Source organism: Balaenoptera ricei, chromosome 6 (assembly GCF_028023285.1).
Source record: "Balaenoptera ricei isolate mBalRic1 chromosome 6, mBalRic1.hap2, whole genome shotgun sequence".
NCBI lineage: Eukaryota > Metazoa > Chordata > Mammalia > Artiodactyla > Balaenopteridae > Balaenoptera > Balaenoptera ricei.
Genome location: NC_082644.1, coordinates 59,674,670 through 59,696,917, shown reverse-complemented (window position 1 = coordinate 59,696,917; position 22,248 = coordinate 59,674,670). Strand labels below are relative to the sequence as shown.

The 22,248-nt window shown below is 39.8% G+C and overlaps 1 protein-coding gene across 3 annotated transcripts in view; it reads right to left on the bottom strand.

The window, feature by feature from the left end:
- Nucleotides 1-21,825, bottom strand: part of MPDZ (multiple PDZ domain crumbs cell polarity complex component) — a 362,584-nt gene extending 340,759 nt beyond the window's left edge. For 2 of the 3 annotated variants that reach the window (XM_059924722.1, XM_059924725.1), the window contains exons 1-2: nt 21,646-21,825; nt 18,854-18,927 (exon numbers count right to left, since the gene is read on the bottom strand). The gene's annotated coding sequence lies outside the window, so the exon portion shown is untranslated. The remainder of the gene's footprint in view (nt 1-18,853; nt 18,928-21,645) is intronic. The other variant, XM_059924723.1, reaches the window with a different exon arrangement.
- Between the last annotated feature and the right edge of the window lie 423 nt (nt 21,826-22,248).

The window sequence follows — 22,248 nt, the reverse complement described above, 5'->3', positions numbered from 1 at the left end:
TAAATATTAACAATGATTCTTTAAAATACCCAGAGTCAGTCAGTATTCAAATGACTTATTTATTATTTTTACTGTAAAGTTTGTTTTAATCAAGATCCAAATAAGGTCCACTTTGTAATTAGTGTATATATCTCTTAAATCAATTTTAAATCTAGGGATTTCCCTTCCATATTTTTCCCTTGCAAGCAAGCAGAAAAGCTATTTGTCCTTGATAATTACTGTGTCTGGTTATCCTATATACTTCTTGTAAATTGGTAGTTGAATCTAGAGCAGTGACCCTCAACAGAGGGTGATTTCCTTCCTCTCCCGCCCTGCCACGCACCCCATTCCAGGAGACATTTGACAATGTCTTGAGACATTTCTGGTTTTCATAACACAGGGATGATACTGGCATCTGGTAAGTAGAAGCCAGAGATGCTGCTAAAGATCTGAGAATTGCAGGAGAGTGTTGTGGGGATGTCCCCCACACAACAAAGAATGATCTGGCCCAAAGTGAGTGGTGAGACTGAGAAACCCTGCTCTAGGGGCTTGATCAGATTCAGGCTCACATTTTTTAGCAAGACTACTACAGTGGTGTTGAGTGCTTCCTTCTGGTTGCTAGTGATGCAAGGAGCTATTGATAATCAAAGTCTACAAGCACGAATTCATGAGGGGTTATTATATGGTAATATTCTAGTTATGCCATTTCTTCCTAATTTATTAGCTGGAAGGATTCTATGAAGAAGAATTTCCCCTCATCTACTGTTTGGTTACCCAGAGAGATGATTTAGTTTAAAATATTAAAGTCTGCTGAATATCTAGCAAGTAAGTAGAATTCAACCAGCATGCCTGCATATGCTTTCTTCTCAAAGTACTTAGACTAAGATCCAAAGTCAGTGAAATGGTGGAAACAACGTCAAGATTAATTGGTTTAGAATATACAAACCTTTCCCTTTTAGTTTACTAGACAATCCAATAGAGGATTTCTACTGAGATTTTTTTTCCCTCAATAACTTTAGCTATATTTAAAGTTAACGTGCTTTTTCAATTAAAACCACAGATATTTAGCCTTTGGATAGCATTTGGATGAATCAGGATGTATCTAATTATGCTGGATAAATTCTTAAGAGGTTAAGAAGATTCTTTATTCAGAACAAGCACATCTTAAGTGGGAATCATGTAGTTGTTCAACCGGTATGCAAACCACCTGTGTAAAAGGAACCTTCAGATGTGGTTGAGAGTTTGAAAAATGCATGAAATGGAAAGCATAGAAATTATTCTTTTAGATGGTAATCAATTCTAGAAGGCAGAAGAGGGAAAATTTATGGCATGAGTGTCCACAAAGCAATCGCGGTATAGTCGTCAGGAGGACCCTTGTTCACTAATTATCATTGGCCTAACTTCAGGAACAGCAATGACTCAGATGACAAAGAAAATCAGGAATTTGTTCCAGAATGAGTTTACAATGGTCTGGCTAGGGTCAAGTGCCCATCCTTGAGCCTGTTGCTATTTATCATTTATGCATGCATGAGTAGTCATTAGGACTTACTCCTTTATGTTTTTCTTTTTTGAATTTTATTTATTTTTTCATACATCAGGTTCTTATCAGTTATCCATTTTATACATATTAGTGTATATATGTCAGTCCCAATCTCCCAATTCATCACACCACCACCAACCCCCCGCCACTTTCCCCTTGGTGTCCATATGTTTGTTCTCTACATCTGTGTCTCTATTTCTGCCCTGCAAAATGGTTCATCTGTACCATTTTCTAGGTTCCACATATATACGTTAATATACGATATTTGTTTTTCTCTTTCTGACTTACTTCACTCTGTATGACAGTCTCTAGATCCATCCACGTCTCTACAAATGACCCAATCTTGTTCCTTTTTATGGCTGAGTAATATTCCATTGTATATATGTACCACATCTTCTTTATCCATTTGTCTGTCCATCGGCATTTAGGTTGCTTCCATGACCTGGCTATTGTAAATAGTGCTGCAATGAACATTGGGGTACATGTGTCTTTTTGAATTATGGTTTTCTCTGGGTATATGCCCAGTAGTGGGATTGCTGGGTCATATGGTAATTCTATTTTTAGTTTTTTAAGGAACCTCCATACTGTTCCCCATAGTGGCAGTATCAATTTACACTCCCACCAACAGTGCAAGAGGGTTCCCTTTTCTCCACACCCTCTCCAGCATTTGTTGTTTGTAGATTTTCTGATGATACCCATTCTAACTGGTGTGAGGTGACAGCTCATTGTAGTTTTGATTTGCATTTCTCTAATAATTAGTGATGTTGAGCAGCTTTTCATGTGCTTCTTGGCCATCTGTATGTCTTCTTTGGAGAAATGTCTATTTAAGTCTTCTGCCCATTTTTTGATTGGGTTGTTTGTTTTTTTAATATTGAGCTGCATGAGCTGTTTATATATTTTGGAGATTAATCCTTTGTCCGTTGATTCGTTTGCAAATATTTTCTCGCATTCTGAGGGTTGTCTTTTCGTCTAATTTTAACTTTTAGTTTTGGATGCATTGGGTCTTCACTGCTGCACACAGGCTCTCTCTAGCTGCGGTGAGTGGGGGTCACCCTTTGCTGTGGTGTGCGGGCTTCTCATTGTGGTGCCCTCTCCTGTTGCAGAGCACGGGCTCTAGGTGCATGGGCTTCAGCAGTTGTGACACATGGGCTCAGTAGTTGTGGCTCACGGGTTCTAGAGCGCTGGCTCAGCAGTTGTGGCACACAGGCTTAGTTGCTCCACGGCATGTGGGATCCTCCCAGACCAGGGCTCAAACCCATGTCCCCTGAATTAGCAGGTGGATTCTTAACCACTGCACCACCAGGGAAGCCCCAAAGCTTTTTATTTTTACTTAATTCTATAATATGCGCCTATATCCAACAGAGGAAGTGTTTTAATACATATCCTAGAGTGTGTGGGAATTAAATTACATGCACAAAATGCAGGAAGAGCATATAAAGTAAAATGGTATACTTAAATGCCTAGGCTAATATCTCATTCAATTTACTGAGTAGGCGCTCAGTAGATGGTAGCTATTATGTAATAGTACAAACACACAAATGAAAATAGACTTAATTTTTCAATATCTCCAAAATATTCAATAATCTCTCCTAGTATTAAATGTGAGGTTATCCAATCTTCATTATTTGTAACTTTTCCTACTTCTTGGGTTGAAATTCCTGATACTTCAGTATCTTTTGTCTTCCTAGGGTGATGATGAGCAGCTGGTTACTAATTTTAGTGGTAGAACCCTTCAAGGCTCTGGTGACCATTAACTCCTCTTAGAGTGCTGGAATAAGCGTTCTTCATAAATATGATTTTTGAGTCTTGTTTTCTGAAACTTCTCTATCTTCACGTGACTATTTGACTGAGTGTTTTCAATGCTCTTCACTAGACTACCATCTCTCTGTCCATTTATTTATTTATTTATGCAAGGTCCTTGCTGGTTATCTATTTTAAATATAGCAGTGTGTACATGTCAATCCCAAACTCCCAATCTCCATCCTTTTAAGTGGAGATCACCAGTGATTTCGGTCACTGATGACATCCTTGTAGAAAAGTGCAAGAATGGGCTGGATGCTATAGTAGATACTGTTATATACCACTGGAATCCCCCCAACAAGAATGAAGGCCCTCATTTCGCCAGCTTCTGGGAGGGATGGCTAATGTCTCACAGCTGAGAAGTTCCCTAAGCTTTGCTCTCTGCTGAAGGGGGCTGTTAAAAGTTATGCTTCCTCTCTTCAGGGCAGCCCACATCCAATGACTGCTCATGTGGGGCTACAGTAGCCTCAATTTGGGACGTCTCTGAAGGACCATCCCCACTTCAGCATTCCCTGTTGGAACTGCATCATGGTTCAACTTGTTCCTATGCCCAGACCTGCTTCTCTGACGTCCTGACAGCTGTTATTACCAAGAGCATTCCTCAATTAACTTCTTGCATATAAATCTCCATCTTAGAGTCTATTTCCTGGGGCTCCCAAGCTCCATCAGTGCCAGGAGTAGTCCTTAAAAGCAGACGCCGAATGTGATTTTGAAGTCGTATCTATGTCTGTCTGGCTAGCAATGAGGACCTGACCACTGGCCAAAGGTGCGATATTGATAGCTCCAGGGATATGGTAGCAGTAGAATCTTTAAAACTTTCACCAGTGCTGAACTGGGAGGGGAAGAAATACATTGGCTGGTGCAACATCACTGGCATTCAACCTTAAGTATGTGAGGACAGGAGAGAGTAGTTCTTATAACAACTAAGAAATTAGATAGCTCTCGCGTGGAACAATCAATGCATTGGAAAAAGTATGATAAATGCTTATGAGTACTTTACCACCAATTTAAGGCTAATTGTGAAAACCAGAGCACTTTGGTAGCATGTAAAGAGGCTCTCATCTCCTGTAGCTGGAGGAGAGAAAAAGCTGAGGACCAGGCCCAGTTAGTTCACTCTCCTTTTCCTGTAAGTTTCCCCAGTAAAAGAGACCAACTAGAATCCTGGAAGAGCTGGTCCCAGATGGAGCAAATTTATTATATGAAACTAAGGGACCTAAGGGCTGCGAGGTGTGAACTATAGGACATGCTGTGTTTCACGGCCCCTTCCAGGATTAAGACTCCCATTTTCCAGCCACTATGAGCATTCCTGCTGAAGGTTCACAGCTGAGGCCCTTCTGAGGTGTGCTCTAAGCTAAAAGGCACTGCTTCACACACATTTACACCTCTTGCCAGGGGGCAGTTTCATTCAATAACTGTTCCATACAGGGGTAGGAAGACAAGTTTTGTGGCTGCAAATGACAAACTAACAAGAAGAAAAAACAAAGCAAAAAACTCCCTCTGAGTTAAGTATTGAGGGTATTATCCGTAGGGTCACTATTTTTTTTAATGGGTCACATTGTGGTGTCGTTCTGTTTTGGATGCCATAATTTAATATACACATAAATATGTAATGATGATGTACAAGCATACTACAGACCAGAGGTTTTCAAAATTATTTTAAAGTAATAAAACTCTTTTTCTCAGAATATTTTCTGGGGGGTGTGGAGGAGACAGAATTCCTACATCCACTAAGGCTGACAATGGAGTTGCTCCAGTTGGAGAATTTCTTTTTTCCCTCCATGCAGTCGCTCGTAATTTGCGTAGCAGAGACCCCCCTTCTCATTTCCTTCTTCTTCTTCTGCTTCTTCTTCTTCCCTTTTGCTCCTTGAAGTGGCTTCTGGATCAAGTTGGAGGATTTAAACATTGGGAGAGGTGTAAATTGGTGATTTCTTGGTTTTTCTAGACTTTAATTCTGTGCTATACATCTGTCTCTAGAGATTTGGAGAAAGGGAGCTCTATCAGGTGGGTTAAGTTAGCTACAACCAAGGCCTAAAGACTGTAAGTTCCTAAAATCTTGTTTCCATGAGGGTAGAGACAGATGAAAAGTATAAGAGAGCTGAAACCAAAAGATTCTTCCTGGTCTGAGCCAAGATGGAGAGCAGAAGGGGTACATTGGTTCTACATCAGGGAGGAACTAGTCCTGTTTCAGTCTTGTTCCACACGAAGGGACTTGCCAGTGTATGTGAACAAAGAGCTAAATGTACAATGGACTTGTATACTTGGGGCTCAGGCTCCTAATGATGACTTCTCCTAGGTGAACATTACATAGGGATTAGACTTCCATTGAAGAACGTGCTATGATTAGAAGAGGGCTCCAATGGGAATTTCATGGTCAGAACCAGAGCAGGGGAATGAAGCTATATCCTGGGAACAGTATTTACCTCCCCGCCACCTTGATGTCTCGGAGTTTCCTCGGCATTCGGCAATTCTCAATCATCTCTGCTTTAGAAGCAGTACTGGTTCCCATAGCCTCCATTTTCTCCTGGAGACAGTTTGGCTCCATGGTTTCCAGGAGGTTTTTCTCCAAGTCTGCCACGATTGCACCACAGCCCCTTTCTCCATCAACACTGGATCATGAAGGAATTGATACCAGAAACCTTCCTGAATCCACTACTCTGGGGCATCTTCACGTCCTGTGGGCATGGGTGGGTGAGATAATGAACAGCACTTGGAGACCAAGGGCTCTGTTCATTCTGATGGGGAGTTCCCACTGTCAAATGTGATGGAAGAGTACACATCATCTTGGTGCCTCTGACACCTACTGGAGCAGGACGCTTCCCCTCAGCTACTTTCATTTGCACATGGCCAGAAAAGACGGTGTTATATTCAGAAGCCAGCAACCTTCAGCTTGGGGAGCACCAGGAGAGATGACTGAAGTAGAGCAGACTTCTCCCATATCTTAGTCACTGGAATACGTTTGGGAATCTCTGGTTATATTATGAGGAGAGAGCTGAGGACTTGGTGGCCGAGCCTGGACTTTATGACATTACTGGCCAGAGGCACCAGACAAAGGTATGTGAATTGCATCCCAAACCATAAAATGAGACACTTTGGCTAAACTTGCAATCTAGTTCTTCACTGACTTGTGCATCGCCAGCATTCCCATATTGCTACACGGTTTTGTAAATTGAATAACCTTCATAATTATGATTTGATTGCAGCATAATGATTCCCTTAAGAGGATGTGCCATAATTTGTTAGGTATTCATTGATTGCTGGACATTTAGGTTTTTTCCAGTGTTTCGTGATTACAAATAATATTGCAAAAATAGGCCTATTGCTTCTTTTCTTACGTTAAAACATTTCCTTCGTGTACATTCCCAGGAATGAGATTACTGAGTCAAAGTGTGAACATTTCAGTTAAATAAGTCCAAAGGAAAGAATACATTCTATATGGTTGAAAAGTATACGATGAATCTGAAAAATATAAATTGACTGGGTCTGAACCTTTACCCCATTTGATTTAATTTAAAAAGTAAACTTCTTTTTTTTCTATAACTTTATCCTGTGAATTAGCATCAGACACATAGGCTCTACCAATAGGCTGACCAAACAGACTCTAACTGCAATCCTGTGAAACAGTACAACAGAAATGATCTCGCCCTTGGGTTCAGTACAACATCCACTTGCGTTATCATTTTCCCAGTAAATAGCTCTCACCATCCCTAACTACAGCTGTGTGAAACCAACGGCGCCCACTTGGCAGTGAATCACATACCAAAGTGTTACTCAACTATCCAGAAATAAAACTGAAATCATTTCTCCTGGCTAACTGAGTGTAAGGTACTTTTTATGTACCAAAGGGTAAAAAATCATGCCTCTTAAGCAAGCTTTGGCTTCAAATGTCAGTTTTCTGATAGGGGAGGATATTTCGATGGCCTCAAAATATAAGGCGGACTCACAAAGTTCTCCTTCTTCCCGTGGTTTCTGGCATTCAGAAAGTATTCCTGGAACTTCACCTTAAGGCATATTCCACATTTACCTTACTATTTCCCTGAGGGAAAGATATTTCACAATAGTTACACTATAGTGATATTTGTTTCCCTTCAACAAAAATGTACTGAGTGCGTATGCAGCAGGGCACGTGGAGAGAACGTGTGCTTGAGAATCATGCTGAGCTGCTGTGCATCTGTGAGAAATTTATGAAATTTTTCTAAGTTCCAATGCCCTAATTCATTAAATGAAAATAATAACACTGCTTTCACAAAGTAATTGTGAGGTACAAAAATAAAAAAAAAGTGAAAAGTGCTTGGTATACAATAAGCACTCAATAAATGCTAGTTCTTTTTCTTGGAGTCTAAATGGAATACAAAACCGAAAGACATGGCTCCTGCTCTCAGAGCCTACAGAATGGCAGAAATGAGCAGACAAGTACAAACAACTGTGATACCAAACGGTCTGCAGCAAATATCATGACAAAGAAACAAAGTTTGAAGGAAAAGATCAAGGAGAGAGATGGCTTCAGAGGTCCCAGGTTTCACCAAGCAATCTAACTTCTTTGAGACTAAGATTCTTCATCTGGAAATGAAGTAAATTAATCTTAAGAGGCTTTGAAAACAAATGACGTCATGCATATGAAATCTCTTTGTCATTGAAACAACCTTTGGATTTCTTATTTTAATAATGATCATTCCAAATTTAGCTATATCTGGAAACACTTTATGGAGGTTGATGGGATACAAAATCGTTCTTGTAGAATGGGTTGCATGTTGATCACATAGTGGAAGACTTGGCTGAGGGAGTAGCTTAGGGTTCACGGGGAAGAAAATGCACCACAGGGTGAGTGAGCAGTTTAAATGGAAATAATAGCATGGAGTTGGGACCATATGGGAAAAACTTTGGATGAATGGTTTGCTAAGCACATATCTGCATTTTATTTTACATTATGGGAAGCTCTTAAAGTTTTTTGAACTGGTAGCAAAACCACTCTCATCTCAGAACTGAGTTTTAGAAAAGAATTCTCACAGTGGTATAGAGAGAGCACACACCCCATCCCTTGTTGAAAAGGAATTTATATCACACATCCCAGAATCAGCAATTTAATTAGAAAGTTTAGCTTAAAACATCCTGTGGTAGCTGAATAATGGCCCCCAGAGATGTCTGCATTCTAATTCCCAGAACTTGCAAGTATGTTACCTCATATGGAAAAAAAAGGGGGGGGGGGAGGATTTTGGTGGTGTGATTAAGGATCTTGAGATGGGAATAGTGTGCTTGATTATCCAGGTGGCCCCAGTGTAATCACAAGGGTCCATATAAGAAAAAGGCAGGGGCGTCAAAATCAGAGGGAAGGAAGGTGTGAGCAGAAGTCAGAGTGATGTGCTTTGAAGATGAAGGAAGGGGTCATGAGTCAAGGAATACAGCCTCTAGAAGCTGGGAAAGGCAAGGGCATGGAGCCTCCAGAAGAAATGCAACCCTGCCAACACCTTGACTTTAGGACTTCTGACCTCCAGAACTGTCAGATAATACCTTTGTGTCATTGTAAGCCACTCAGTGTGTGATAATTTGTTACATCAACAATAGGAAATGAATACATATCCACATCCTCTATCTCTGTTTTTTTTGGATTGTTATTTTCAATCTCTGTCCCTAACCCACTACCCACACCCGTTATAAACAAATTAAAATACCAAGACTTTTCTCCAGGGATTTCTTTGGGAACACAAGCACATAGCATCAAACCAAACATTTTAGTATCTGTAAAAATGATTCAGATTTGACTTAGAAAAAAATCCAAGGTCTGTTTGCAAGTGGTATTTTTGCCTATTTGGTTTTTCTCACCAACTTGACAATATGTGGAGTCATGAATCACTGGATTGTCCATTGCAAAGGAATCTCAGCCTAGGACCAGAGGGGCTCCACAGACACAGTTAAATTCCAAATGCTGCTCTCCAAAAGAGTCCCTTCATATATACAACTATTCAGAAGATTTTTTTTTTTTTTGCTATTCAGTGTTCAATTTGGCCTTTGTACAGCCTGGAATTTGGAGGAAAAAAAAAATCACTGTCTTTTAAGCACAGTTAAGGTAACAAGAAACTGGAAAGGGGAAAAACATACCACAAACTAAGGGGCTTTAAGCACCTCTCAGGATTCCATCATGGCCATTCTTTGTATTCCTATCCCCTATGACTTCAGCCAAAAACCATTAAAATGAGTTCCTTATACTGTGCATGGTTTTCAAGTGAGGGTTGTCTGAGCATTAACTTACTGTTTGACTCACCCCAGGATTTTCAGGTGTTGCACGAGGGAGTAAAGTACAGAGCGCACCTTAGTTCTTGGTTGTCAGCCATTGGGCGGTGGCCATCGTATTATGAAACCGTCCAAGTACGCTGGGTCTCAACCACAAAATTTAATTTTCCCTACTTCAGGGACTAATCAACTACTATAGCCTTAAAGACCTAAAGAGACTTTTTACCTGCAAAAAGAAAAGTCCCCCTTCAGACTGAAGTGAAGCTAATTTGAGTTTTGTCTATCCTTAGGGTTACAAACATTGACAGAAATTCAGCTTGATGAGAAACAGATGAGAGATGGAATTTCTATGAATACAATCTGTGATATAGATTAAAGAAAGATGAAAGCTCCAAGGTTCTTGGTAACACCTCAGTAAATAATGTCTGAGGACTCCACGATGGGCAGTCCCCACCCTACTTGTTAACAATATAATTTTACAACCTCTAGCTACCAGGGAATGCCACCCTATCATTTCTTCTGTCCCCATGAGGATTCCCCTCTTCTCCGACCCCTTTCCTTTTCCTTGGCAACTCCTCATCCTCCACTCTCATCATACTCCAGTCCTTTACTGTGAACCGGAGGACAGAACTGGTGAAACTGAAGCAGAAATAGAGAAGAAATTCATATGCACTGAATGCCCGTGATATTAGTTCTGGGCTTCCTTTAGAGCTCTTTTATGATAGGGAACAATAACCCCTAAGATGTTGGGGCCACTGTTTTTCAGATGCCTATTAACTGGTAGCCAAGGCTTTCTAACAGATTCTCAAAGCATTCCATTATACAATCAGGATTTTGTTCATGATAAAAAGGAACTTGTAAATATCCTTAAAACTTTCAACCTTTATCTTAAAACTATGTAAAATAAATAAGGCCCCCAAAGAAACAACTAAAACTCATATTTTTGACCACCAAAAGAGTGCTACCAAAGCAAGGGGTGCCACATGGCATCCATTGTTCCTAGGCTGATGCAATCAACATGGAATAATAAAATGGAACAGGCTGACTCTTGAGGTGGAAAAACTTTTGATTATGTGGATTACACGATCAGAAGCAGCAAATCCACATGGCTCTGAGCCAAGTGACAATTGCAGGAAGGGCACTGCATCTCTTTCAAATACTTAAGGATGAGCTCACTGAGACATCAAAGAAATACGTTTTAACTATAGCAAAGGATTGATTTGATTGCTTTAGGACATAAATTGTTTGGCATAGCACCAGAATTTGGGGGTAAATTCCAAGCACTTTTTACAGGTGACCCAAGACTTATAGCTGCTTAACGTGTAACTATCGTTCAGGAAACAATTAAGATGTAAGCGCAGGGGTAGAGTCAGCAGTATACCCCAGGGATCTCCTGGGAGGTATAGAGTTTGGGGGGCTGGCTAGAAGACCAATCATAATTTTTGATAATTTCTATTGAAACATATAATCAAAGTTCTATACAACCAACTTTAAACTAGTTTTCCAAAGCAATTTGTGATTTGCAATGCCAAACAGGTCCAGAGAAAACAAACCAGTGTCTTACTTAACGCAAGTATTTTATGGATTTTTTTCCCCCCCAATGGAGCAGAAAGTTGATTCTGACTGAAGATTGAAATGCCTGTTAGCCAGATTGCGTTCTCAAGGTTTTTTCAATCTGATTAAGAGTCTCTGCATTTACCTGAAAGGGCAGTGAATTTAACAGGAAGAATCAAAATGGCTAATTGGAAGAAGACATAGCACTTTACTCCTTTTGTCCCTTAATGCGACAAATATTATGAGGTGTCTACCATTCCACCTTTCTTTCTTATTAAAGGAAAAAAAAAAACAGTTTTGTTTCTTAGCAAGGTGCTCTGTCCCAGGAGGCTTCTCCTGTTGTCATACGTAAATCATAGGTGACTCTTTTCCCCTCTGCCAGTTATTGCTATGGATGTGGATATAGGAGCCAGTTTTGGCCAATGGGGTGATATTAGAAGTATAAAGAAGAAAGGCTTTTTTTTCAGCCATCACTCCTTCTTCCCCTCTTCTGTTCGGAATGTGGTTCCAAAAAACTTTGATGATTCGTACATCGGCAGCCAACAAGGGCGATCTCATCACCTAATGGTGGATGTGCAGAGCAGAAGCTTGGGAAGAGCAGAGCCCTTAGGGGTATCATTAAATCCCAACACAGCTCAGGAATCACCTTCTCTGGCCTTCTTGTTCTGGAAGCAATAAGTGTCTTCTATTTTAAGCAACTTTTAGTTGAGTATTTTGTTACATGTAGCAAAAAGCATTCAGAATGATAAACTTAATAGACTCTTTCTGCCAGAGGGTGACACACTTCATCATGCAACTCAGGGACTCAAAGAATAGAAAACAGATTTGAAAACTTTGGGCCAAAGAACCACAGGGATCACCCAAAAGTGTTTTCCTGTAGGAAATCGTGGGAAGAATTTGGACCACAGTGATCTTCCCCTTGTAAAATTAACCCACAGGTAAAGGAACAGTTGAGTTCAAGAACTTTTTAAGATTAAAAAATCATATTTCACTGCTCTTTTGAAAGTTAAAAGGAATGGAGAAGTCAGAATTCCTACAAACGTGCAGAATACACTGAATAACATTCTATTTCATTTTCTAAAATGGTCCCACTTGCTATTTTGGGGAATCTTTCTGGTAAGTTTCACACCTGTGATCCAGGAAGTCAAGACATCTTAATTTTACTTATTAAAATGAGAAGTGGTCTCAATTACCTTGTAAAGAGAGAAAAACATTAGGAAGATTACTATGAGTCTCCCAGCTGTAAAATTAATTTCTGTTACCTTTAACCATATAAGAAGTATTTTTCAGGCAATTCCTGAGAAAAGGAGATGGTGGGAAGTTGGTGGAAAGGGTAGAGAGGAGGGCAGTCAAATGAAATAATGGTCTCTTTAAATCCACCGGTTCTGGTGATAAAGGTTGTACTACACACATGTTAAATTTATCAAGAGGAGGCAAGACAGCTCCCATGACTAAGAAAAAAAGCCATTCTGAAGGGTTCTTTCAAAATGATTGCTGTTGAGGCTTTACAGGAAACATTAGCTTTAAAGGAAAATTGGAAACTGAAGGAAGTTCCTACCAAAGAAAACAATTATAAGTATTCTTAATTGCCTGGAAATGATTTGTCATGCAAAATTGGACCATGCACGATACATTTATATAAATGGTTTAGAGGCACCAATGTTGTAATGCGGCATATTTTCTTTGCACATAGTGTTCTGATAACACATTCAAGGCAAGGGATCTGACTTTCACTTTTCTCTCTCCTCCCCTTCCTTCTCCACAACTTCTGCTTGCTTCCTGAGGCTGGGGAGGAACAGAGGGAGGAAGAGCAGGCATAAAATAACTGCAAGAGTCGGTGACTGCTACTCAATGTATTTTATTATTTCAGGAATTCATTCAAAACTGGGCTGCAATTACATTTAAAACAGGAGAATAATGGGCTATTGACATGTATATGGTTTTAGAAATATAAGGCCTCATTTTCTCAGCTGGAATTTCCCCTACAATGTGCATTTGCATTACATTAGAGATACTCTTGCGGAACAAGAGGATCACAGGCATTCAGACATTTTGACATTACCTGGGTCAGAGGCAAGGTTTAAAAGCAATAGCTCTACAAGTATCAAAGCTCTCTTACAGGCCAGCATAGCAGTGCATTAGAGGAGGCAAGCCTGGTGTGTCTCCCTGCATTGGCCATGTTTTATGACATACCTGCCTAACCCAGACATTAATCTACTGAAGATGAATTGGCCTGGTCATGGTCCTCTGCTAACCTTCAACGGCGTGTACATTACCTAAATTGAAATCTGCACTTTTTCATGCCACGTGTGGTTTGATGTGATGGTCCAAGGAATGTAGGGTGCATTAGAATCTCCCCTCCTCTTTACCTTTCAGCAAGGCAGCTGCAGGCTTTCCTTCTCACTTGACAATGGAGGCATTCTTCTCTACTGCTTTGCCCAAGAGCAGCTATCCTGGCCTGCTCAAAATTGCATGGCACTGGGCAGGTATGTAAGCAACTCAGCGCCTTTCCTGTTCCCAGAAGTGCCAAAGCCATAATGAAAAAGGAACGCAGAAGTTTTCACCTGTTGTAATTGTCTAATAAAGCCCTGCACAATGAATTCTTTGTCATCTTCCAAGAAGAGGTCAGTTGTAAGAGTCAGTGATTACATGAGCCCTTTATGTGAATAGAAAGTCCTGTATAATTGGTGTGATACTACAAATAAAATCTCCCCAAAGTTGCACAAGATGTCTATGATTTTCTAATCCCTCACGTCCTAGTTTCCCAGACATGACATTCTTTATTTACCCTGCACTTAGGTTTATTTCCTGAATGGGCAAGGGAACGAGATTTATACTGGCCCCTCTATAATTAGTGGAATAAGGTGGGGAAACCTAGGAATCAGTGAATCCTTATGAAGCTGCCTTTCCTGAATTTTCTATGTTCTTCTGCAGGTTAAAATTGAGAGGTTAGATGGGCACCATATAGGGGTCAAGAGCATAGGCTTTATGGATGGACAACCTGCATTCCAATCATACTCCTACAACAATTGCAGAGGTGTGACCTTTGAGCCTAATTCCCTTATAGGTAAATTGGTGATAGAATGAGGCTAAATGGGATTCTGTAGTAATTTATTCATTCAACAAGTACTTATGAAACACTTCCAAGTACCAAGCACAATGTGTCTGCAGCTATTGGGGACAGGGTGCTATGTCTTGCTTTCATGGAGCCCATCATGGTTAATCCAGGAAAACATTTAGCATACGGTGCCTGGCACATAGTGAGCACGCCATAAATTTGCTATTATCATCATAATTACTGTAATAAAAGTATGCCCGGTCACATTTCCACACTTCCTACTGAAGATATTCCATGCCGTCATTTAAAAGAGCAACAGAAGGCTTATTTTAAATAACGGTATGAAACACTCCAGAAAAGCATATTTGAAACTTTGACTACTCACTTTCTCAGTACAGATACTTTTGTAAACCACCAAGTCTCTGTTTCGTCCATCAAAGATGTCGGCGCGAGCTGGGTGTTTCACTTGAAGGTTACTGAGAGCCAGCTATGGGCCAAGCACTCTTGCGTTGGGGCAGTCCGGAAAGACAGCTTTTTGACCCTTTCCTGTTATTAAAATCATTTTTGTTGTCCATAACACTCAAGGAACAACTTCAAAGAAGTTACCTTGCTCCTGGGTATAAATACTCCCAATGTTTTGATCCATGAAGAACCTATTCAATGATAGTGATCAAAAGTGCCAATGCTGACATTCAAGCAACTGGAATTTTAATACCATTAAGGCTTCTACAATAGAACTGAGTTCATTTGTTGACCAAAGTCATTTAAAGTGAGAATGACATTGCCTGGCAGGTTCCCTTGGAACTGGGTTGCAAATGATTGTGACATGAATAAGGAGTCTCTGGCAAATGGGTGCCAAAGAACTGAAGGGAGATGGGTTCATGTAGCTGGACAGGAGAGCTGTACACCTGCTGGAGTTCTACCTGGCATAAACCAATTACACTTGTTTCCACTTTCTTAGGCAATAAATTTGCGTGGTGAGTAATGGTGCACACCTACCAATTTAGAAAATTAGAGTTAGAGTTTCCGTTCCAGGGAATTGGCTCCAAAGGGTATGTGGAGAGCTGGAGGCTCTTTGAATAATCCAAAGTCTCCACAAAGTAATTCCTTAGACTTTGTCTCACTGGCATTGGGAATGATTTGCAGAGAATACAGAACATTTAAATATAAACACTCTATTCTGCAAGACTTTGATGACTGTATGAAGGGCTCTGCAGAGAACATGGTGAAACACTGTAAACTCCTACCAGAAAATAACCTGAAGAAGTCATTGTACTGTTTTGTTGAATGTGATTTATCTCCTAGACTTGGAGAAAAATGGCCGTTAAGCAAGGTCTCAGATTTGATACAACGAATGACTACATCATGAAATGTTTTTAGAAGTACTGATAACAGCAAGTACTGGTAAAAGCAAGCCCAAGTTTAGACTGAATTTCAAGTCTAAATGCAGTTCTCTGTTGATTTTTTCCCCCCTGAAATTAGGAAGGCCTTTGTCTGTTTTCCTTTGACCCTGCTTTGTTTTCTTCTGAGAGTTTCCTAGGGATAAAATATTTTAAGGACCATCCAATTATATGAAGATCCTTTGCAGAAGTGAAACCATGAAATGGATATAGGAAAACCTGTGCTTTGGCTTCTAATGGAGATTAGAATAGGACCCTCTCTCCACATCACCAGAATTTTTAGTTTCCAGTTCCTTAACTGGTATCTGGAAGTACAAACAAAGAAGAACAAAAGTTTCTGCCAACTTCACTTACCTAGACAGTTTTTTGCTCATACTTTTCCCCAGAATTGAGGCACAGAAGATACACAGAAAGAGAGACATAATTTTCTAATTAAGTCAGGGTATAGTAGCAGCACCATATTTCTCTTATTGCTCAGACTCTAGTATATCAGTCAGGATGGACCGAATTATGCTTGAAAACAAAAATCCAAATATCTCATTGGCTTAAAATATTAAGTTCATTTCTAGTTTACACTACAGTCAGCTTGGCTTAGTAGGGGTGCTACTCAACTAAGTCACTGGAAGATGCATTGACATATAACACATGCTTCCAATCTCTCCATGACAGAGGAGAGAGAGAACACGGAAATGTGCACATTGGCTTTTAGGTACTTCTCCTTAATGGGGACACATATCATGTTTGCTTCTATTTCATTTGCCAAGTAAATTATATATCCAAGCCTAATTTCCAGGAGACATGGAAGTGCAATTCTCCAGTGTCCCCAGAATCACTATACCCAGGAAAATCTTAATCTACAGTAGGTCCTTTAAGAGTCTTGTCCATCACATTAGTCCCTCAATTAGGCCACCGTGTGTCTCAGCTGGGGGCAAGGTTGACCCCACTCCCCAGAAAACACTTGGTAACATCTGGAGACAGTTTTGATTTTCACATTGGGGGGAGCATGATACTGGCATCTAGTGGTTAGAGGCCAGGAACGCTTCCAAACATCCTATGTACAGGAAGGCCCCCACAGCATAGAGTTATCTGGCCCAAAATGTCAATAGTGCTGAGGCTAAGAAACCCTGTGTTAGATCAGTGACTTTTTCAAACCTAGAGGACTTAAGACACTCCGTGGCCAAACAGAAATCAAGACATATAACAAAGCTACAGTAATTGAAACTGTGTGATACTGATGAAGGAACAGACAAGTAGATCAAGGGAGAAGACAAGAGATTGAATGTAGCAAATGACAGAAGTGACAATCCCAAACAGTGGAGAACAATGTTAGGGTAATTGTCTATCTGTGTGGAAAAAAATAAAGGGTTATCTTTTCTTCATGTCATACGCAAAGATAAATTCCAGATGTGTTAAACATGAAAAAGTAAAAGCAAGACTGTCAATTTACTAGAAGAACATATAAGCATGTTTTTATGCCCAAAGGGATAAAAAAGGTCTTCTTACACAAACAAAAAACCCCTTAAAATATGCATAATTGTGATTATATCAAAATTATATGACAAGCAAAGAACTCGGAAAAACACTTTCAAATATTTATACAGCACACATCTAAAATATATAAAGAAAAATCATCTAAAAAATATAAAGAAATTTATCAAATATAAAAGCAAAAGGGGGAAAACACAAAATGAGTCTAGAGTATCTTGTAGTTTCTCAAAGATGCGCTCAGGCAGCAAATGATGATGGCTTGTCAAAGAGACAGAGGAACCAACCTAAAAGAGCTCCCAGTGGCAAAGCTGGAACAATTTGAGTAATAAAATAAATAACATAGTACTGGATTATAACCCAAAGTATAAAATAAATATATAGGAGTCCATACTGATACAGATAAATGATGGACTAAATAAATAAGTAGGAGAGAAGAGACAAACCTTCCTTCTGAACACTTTTTGTAGTTGGTACCCCCTCCCCTCCAAGGGGATGGAGCTTAACCACTCCCTCCCCAGCCCTTGAATGTGGGCTGGACTTAGTGAGTCGCTTCAAAAAGAGTAGAATATGGAAAGGGGGAAATGATGTAACTCTACAGTAGAAAAACCTAGCAAATACTATCTTGGTCATACACATATAGTATGTAAAATCAATGAAAAAGCCTGCAAGGATCCATGTTAAAGTTAAAAAATGGTCATTAACTTGGTTAGCACACAAGGTGGAAAATGTAACATATTGATATCTGGAGAGAAGACAGGAGCAGCACTTTGAAAACAATATACTTTCCCATTGACAGAGGAATGGATGAAGAAGATGTGGTACATATATACAATGGAATATTACTCAGCCATAAAAAAGAATGAAGTAATGCCATTCGCGGCAACATGGATGGACCTAGAGATTATCATACTAAGTGAAGTAAGTCAGACAGAGAAAGACAAATATCATATGATATCACTTATATGTGGAATCTAATTTTAAAAATGATACAAAGGAACTTATTTACAAAACAGAAACAGACTTAACAGATATTGAAAACAAACTTATGGTTACTGAAGGGGAAACATGGGAGAGAGGGATAAATCAAGAGCTTGGGGTTAACATACACACACTACTATATACAAATTACTATATATAAGACAGATAACCAAAAAGGACCTACTGTACAGCACAGGGAACTCTATTCAATATTCTGTGATAACTTATAAGAGGAAAGAATCTAAAAAAGAATGAGTATGAGTATATGTATATGTATAACTGAATCACTTTGCTGTACACCTGAAACTAACACAACATTGTAAATCAACTATATTCCAATAAAATAATAAAAAATTTAAAAAGAAAACAACATACTTTCTTTCCCTATATAATTGAAAAGCAATTTAAAATTAATAACCATTTTGGGTGTTTGTTAAAGATAATCAGTTCTTTGACCCTTACTCTCAGAAATTCAGTAGGTCTGGATTAGGGCCCAGAAATAAGAATTTTTAACAAATGCTCCAGATGATTCTGTTGTGGAGGGCACAATAGACACTGCATTTGAGAAACCAGAAGGGAATAAGTAAGTTTTCAAGTTGTATTCCATATATTACTTACAACTCTGAGCTGGACAGGATTAATCTCATATATTCCCACAACCAACATTAGGATTTGAAGGGGACCAAGTTCTGATTCAAATGAGACCTAAGACAAAAGTTTAAGGCAAATAGGAGATAACAATATCATCTTTATTATATATTGGATGATATGGCTTATATCTGTGGACAGGTGACCTTTGTAATATTAAATTAGAGACTTAAACAGACTCACCTACCCGTCATACTGGGCAGCTCTCTGCTTGTACCTCATGGCAAAGAACATGTGCTGTCTTCAGCCAGCTTCACCTACATGAGTAAGAGAAAAGAGCTACCCAGTAGATTCTTCTTGAAAATATCAAAGAGAATTCTTCCCCCCTCCCACGAGGAGCAGTGAGTGAGGGGCTGTAGAGAGACCAAGAGTGTAATCCTAGTGGAGTTCTTTCTACATGGAAACAAACATACTGGACTAGGGAATGACTGAACCCATAACAATACAGGATGATGTGAAAAAAAACAATGGTGTTATTCAAAGAAGCTGCTCCCTTAGAGGCAGTTATATCATTCAAAGGCATTAGTACTTCAAATTGATGCTTCAATTTTTAATTCCATTTTCTCCATAGGTTATTAACATTGAATTCTCACATTTTATATATGAGAGATTAATGAAACAATGGTCCTGAAATTTTCACTTGTTCTTGTATCTATGACCTTGTATGGTCCTCACCCAAACTTGCTTTGGGCTTAACCACAAATATTTTGGTAAGTGCAATTTGAAAATGGGACTTAAAGTCCTTTTTCATACTGCATTTTGGAACCCCTGCCAGTGCCACCATATGGGTAGGGCTGGACTAGCCTATGGGATGATCAGAATCAGAGAGCCAAGATACCCCACTGTTCCAGCTGACACATTGCACCATAACCACCAGACCTGTGAGCAAGTTTATCTGACACCAGTCAGCCCTAGACAACCTGACAAATGACCAAATGACCACAGACACATGAGTGAACCCAGATGAGGTCAGGAGTCTGGCCTGAACCAGAAAAAGGCCCACCCAGCAGTACTGCCAATAATAAAATGGCTAAGCCACTGAGTTTTTGGAGTGGCTCTGTAGCAAAAGCCGTATGATACTCTATATACCATGAAGTATATAACCAAATAATATCCTACAAGCGTTTCATGAACTTTATGAGATAAAAGTAGATAAAATTCAAAGCTCAATCATTTAAAATCTGTAGGGTTTGTTTTTTGTAATGTCCTCTTGACGCTCATACACAAACTATCTGAACATTCTTTAGTTGAATTCAATGTTGACATGAGACCTCAATGTGACTAGGTCAATGGCTGTGCAGTCAACTCGTATAGGCACTTTTGTTCTCAGGACCATGCTCTGGGACAATACTGAGAAATCTGCCGAGTTCCAGTATGCCCCGAGTGATGGTTTTAAGAATTCATTATCAAATGTGGTAATAGCAAACATGCTTTTATCAGGTACTGGTTTGAACTGCGTATTGGTGGGCACTGTTCGAATATTCACATACAACAAATTGTTCACATCAGTTTGCATTTGAAACAGGTACATGTGATTTGTTTCCTCTGTGGATTTGGTACAACTTTGCCTATAAACAACAGAATGTTATTTAACATCTCAGAATTCCCCATGAAAGGGGGTCATCAAAATGGAACAGTCATCTGAAACAGATCTGTAAAAAGTGAGTTCAGATACTGTCTGCCAGGAATAACCACCCACTGTCTTCCAATTCATAGGTAGCTGAAGACCAAAACCTGTCCCCTATTCCATCCTACTGGAAGCTCAGTGACTTCCCAAACATGGTGCTGGGGTACCAAGAGTTCAACACCACCACCAACAGTCCTATCATCCTCTCCTTCTTGGTTCTCCTCCCCAGTTTATTCAAGCTACTTTGGAGATCTTTGGCTGAACACCATAAAGCTTGGCTAATACATACCCTTGGTTGCAGTCAGAGTTATTTTTTAAAAATTTGCTGTGTGGAAAAATATCCAGAAGGATAAAGTTGACGCATTTGAAATCCTGCATTAGTTTTAAGTTGTAATGTACCTCATAAAAAAATTTCCAAAGCTAAGGGGAATAAATACCTTTGCCAAAATCAGTCTTATGAAATGATGCATTTTGGTACATGCTGAAGAATCACCAACAAAAACTATAACAACAAACACCTTAAACATCTGCACCTATTTAAAGCCAATATTTTTGGCACTGGCGTGAATGTAATTCTCTCTACAGATATTCATATTGCTTAAAAATTAAGGGCAGTGGCATCCATTTTGTTTACTTGTAGCAGCGTGATTGTCATTAAAGGAATACATTAGATTCTTTTAAATTTACATTCCAGCGAGCAAAGCAAACTCAAACCAGAAGATGCTTATTATGCACAAATGTAAGCATACATGCTCAAACCAGGAAATGAAACTTGAATATTTTGGAACCATTGCAAAATGCTAATTTTGACTATTATACCACTTTATGTGAAATCCTGGCTTAAGGGGCGATCGAGCTTTAAAGTGTTCTTTGTGGAAGGAAGCGGTTCCGAATATTGCTGATTTGTCCTCTCTGTCTACCTTCGGAGAGAGGTGAATCATTTAGTTTGTAACTAGAAAAATTAGATATTCTTAATCAATTCTATTTATTGTTGGTTTAAATTGCTGCGAGAGCTTTCAAATTAGAATGCAGTGGTTACCTCTGTCATAGAGGCGGGGGTGGGCGGCAGGACAGATCACTGCAAAAGTACACAAGAGAGCTTTCTGCCGTGAAGGAAAGTTTTCTATATTTTAATTGGGGCAGTTCCACGGGTGTGTGCATTTGCTAAACCCACCAAACTGTACACTTAAAATCTGTACATTGTATGTTCAAAAGAGAAAGCAATAAAGATGAAGGGCCAAATCAAGTAGGGCATTACAGGCTATGGTAAAGGATTTCGATTTCACTGTGTGTGAGATGCAAATTCATTACAGGTTTTCCAGCAAGGAGGAGACGTGATCTCACTTACGTTTTAAGAGGTGGACTCCGTCTGTGATGTGGCTGATGTACTGGAACAGGGCAAAACTTGAAGCCAGGAGACCATCCGGGAGCTGTGGCAAGAGTCCAGCAATGACCCACGGTCGGCTTAGTGGAGGTAGCCGCAGTGGGGAGGTGAGAAGTGGTGGTGCTTCTGCCCCGGACCTTGTGCTGCGCTGCTCAGCTCTCCCTGACCACCACGGAAAGCATTTATACTCCAGCTGCTGGGAAGGTCTGATTGCCAGCAGCCAGCTGTTAACCATCTTTGGGAACGGTATCTTCTAAAAAGAGCCACCTGTTCCTTTCCCCGGGCAGTCCAAACACAATGATAGGTCGATGCATGGGGATAAGGACCTGGCTCTCTGGACCCAATGCAGGACAACTTTGAAGGGCTGTTCCAGCCTGAGAGTTCCCTGCAGGGTTGGGAACTTCTCTCTTTGCTCATCCTGCTTCTGTTTCTTTCCCCACATAAGTGTTGATCCTAAAAGCATTTTCTAATACATGCTCATCTCTGTCTCAGTCTGCCTTGTGGAGAGCCCAATCTCTGATGTTTTGCAAGGAAGTCGATTTCTTTTTTCATTTGTCTAAAATTGAA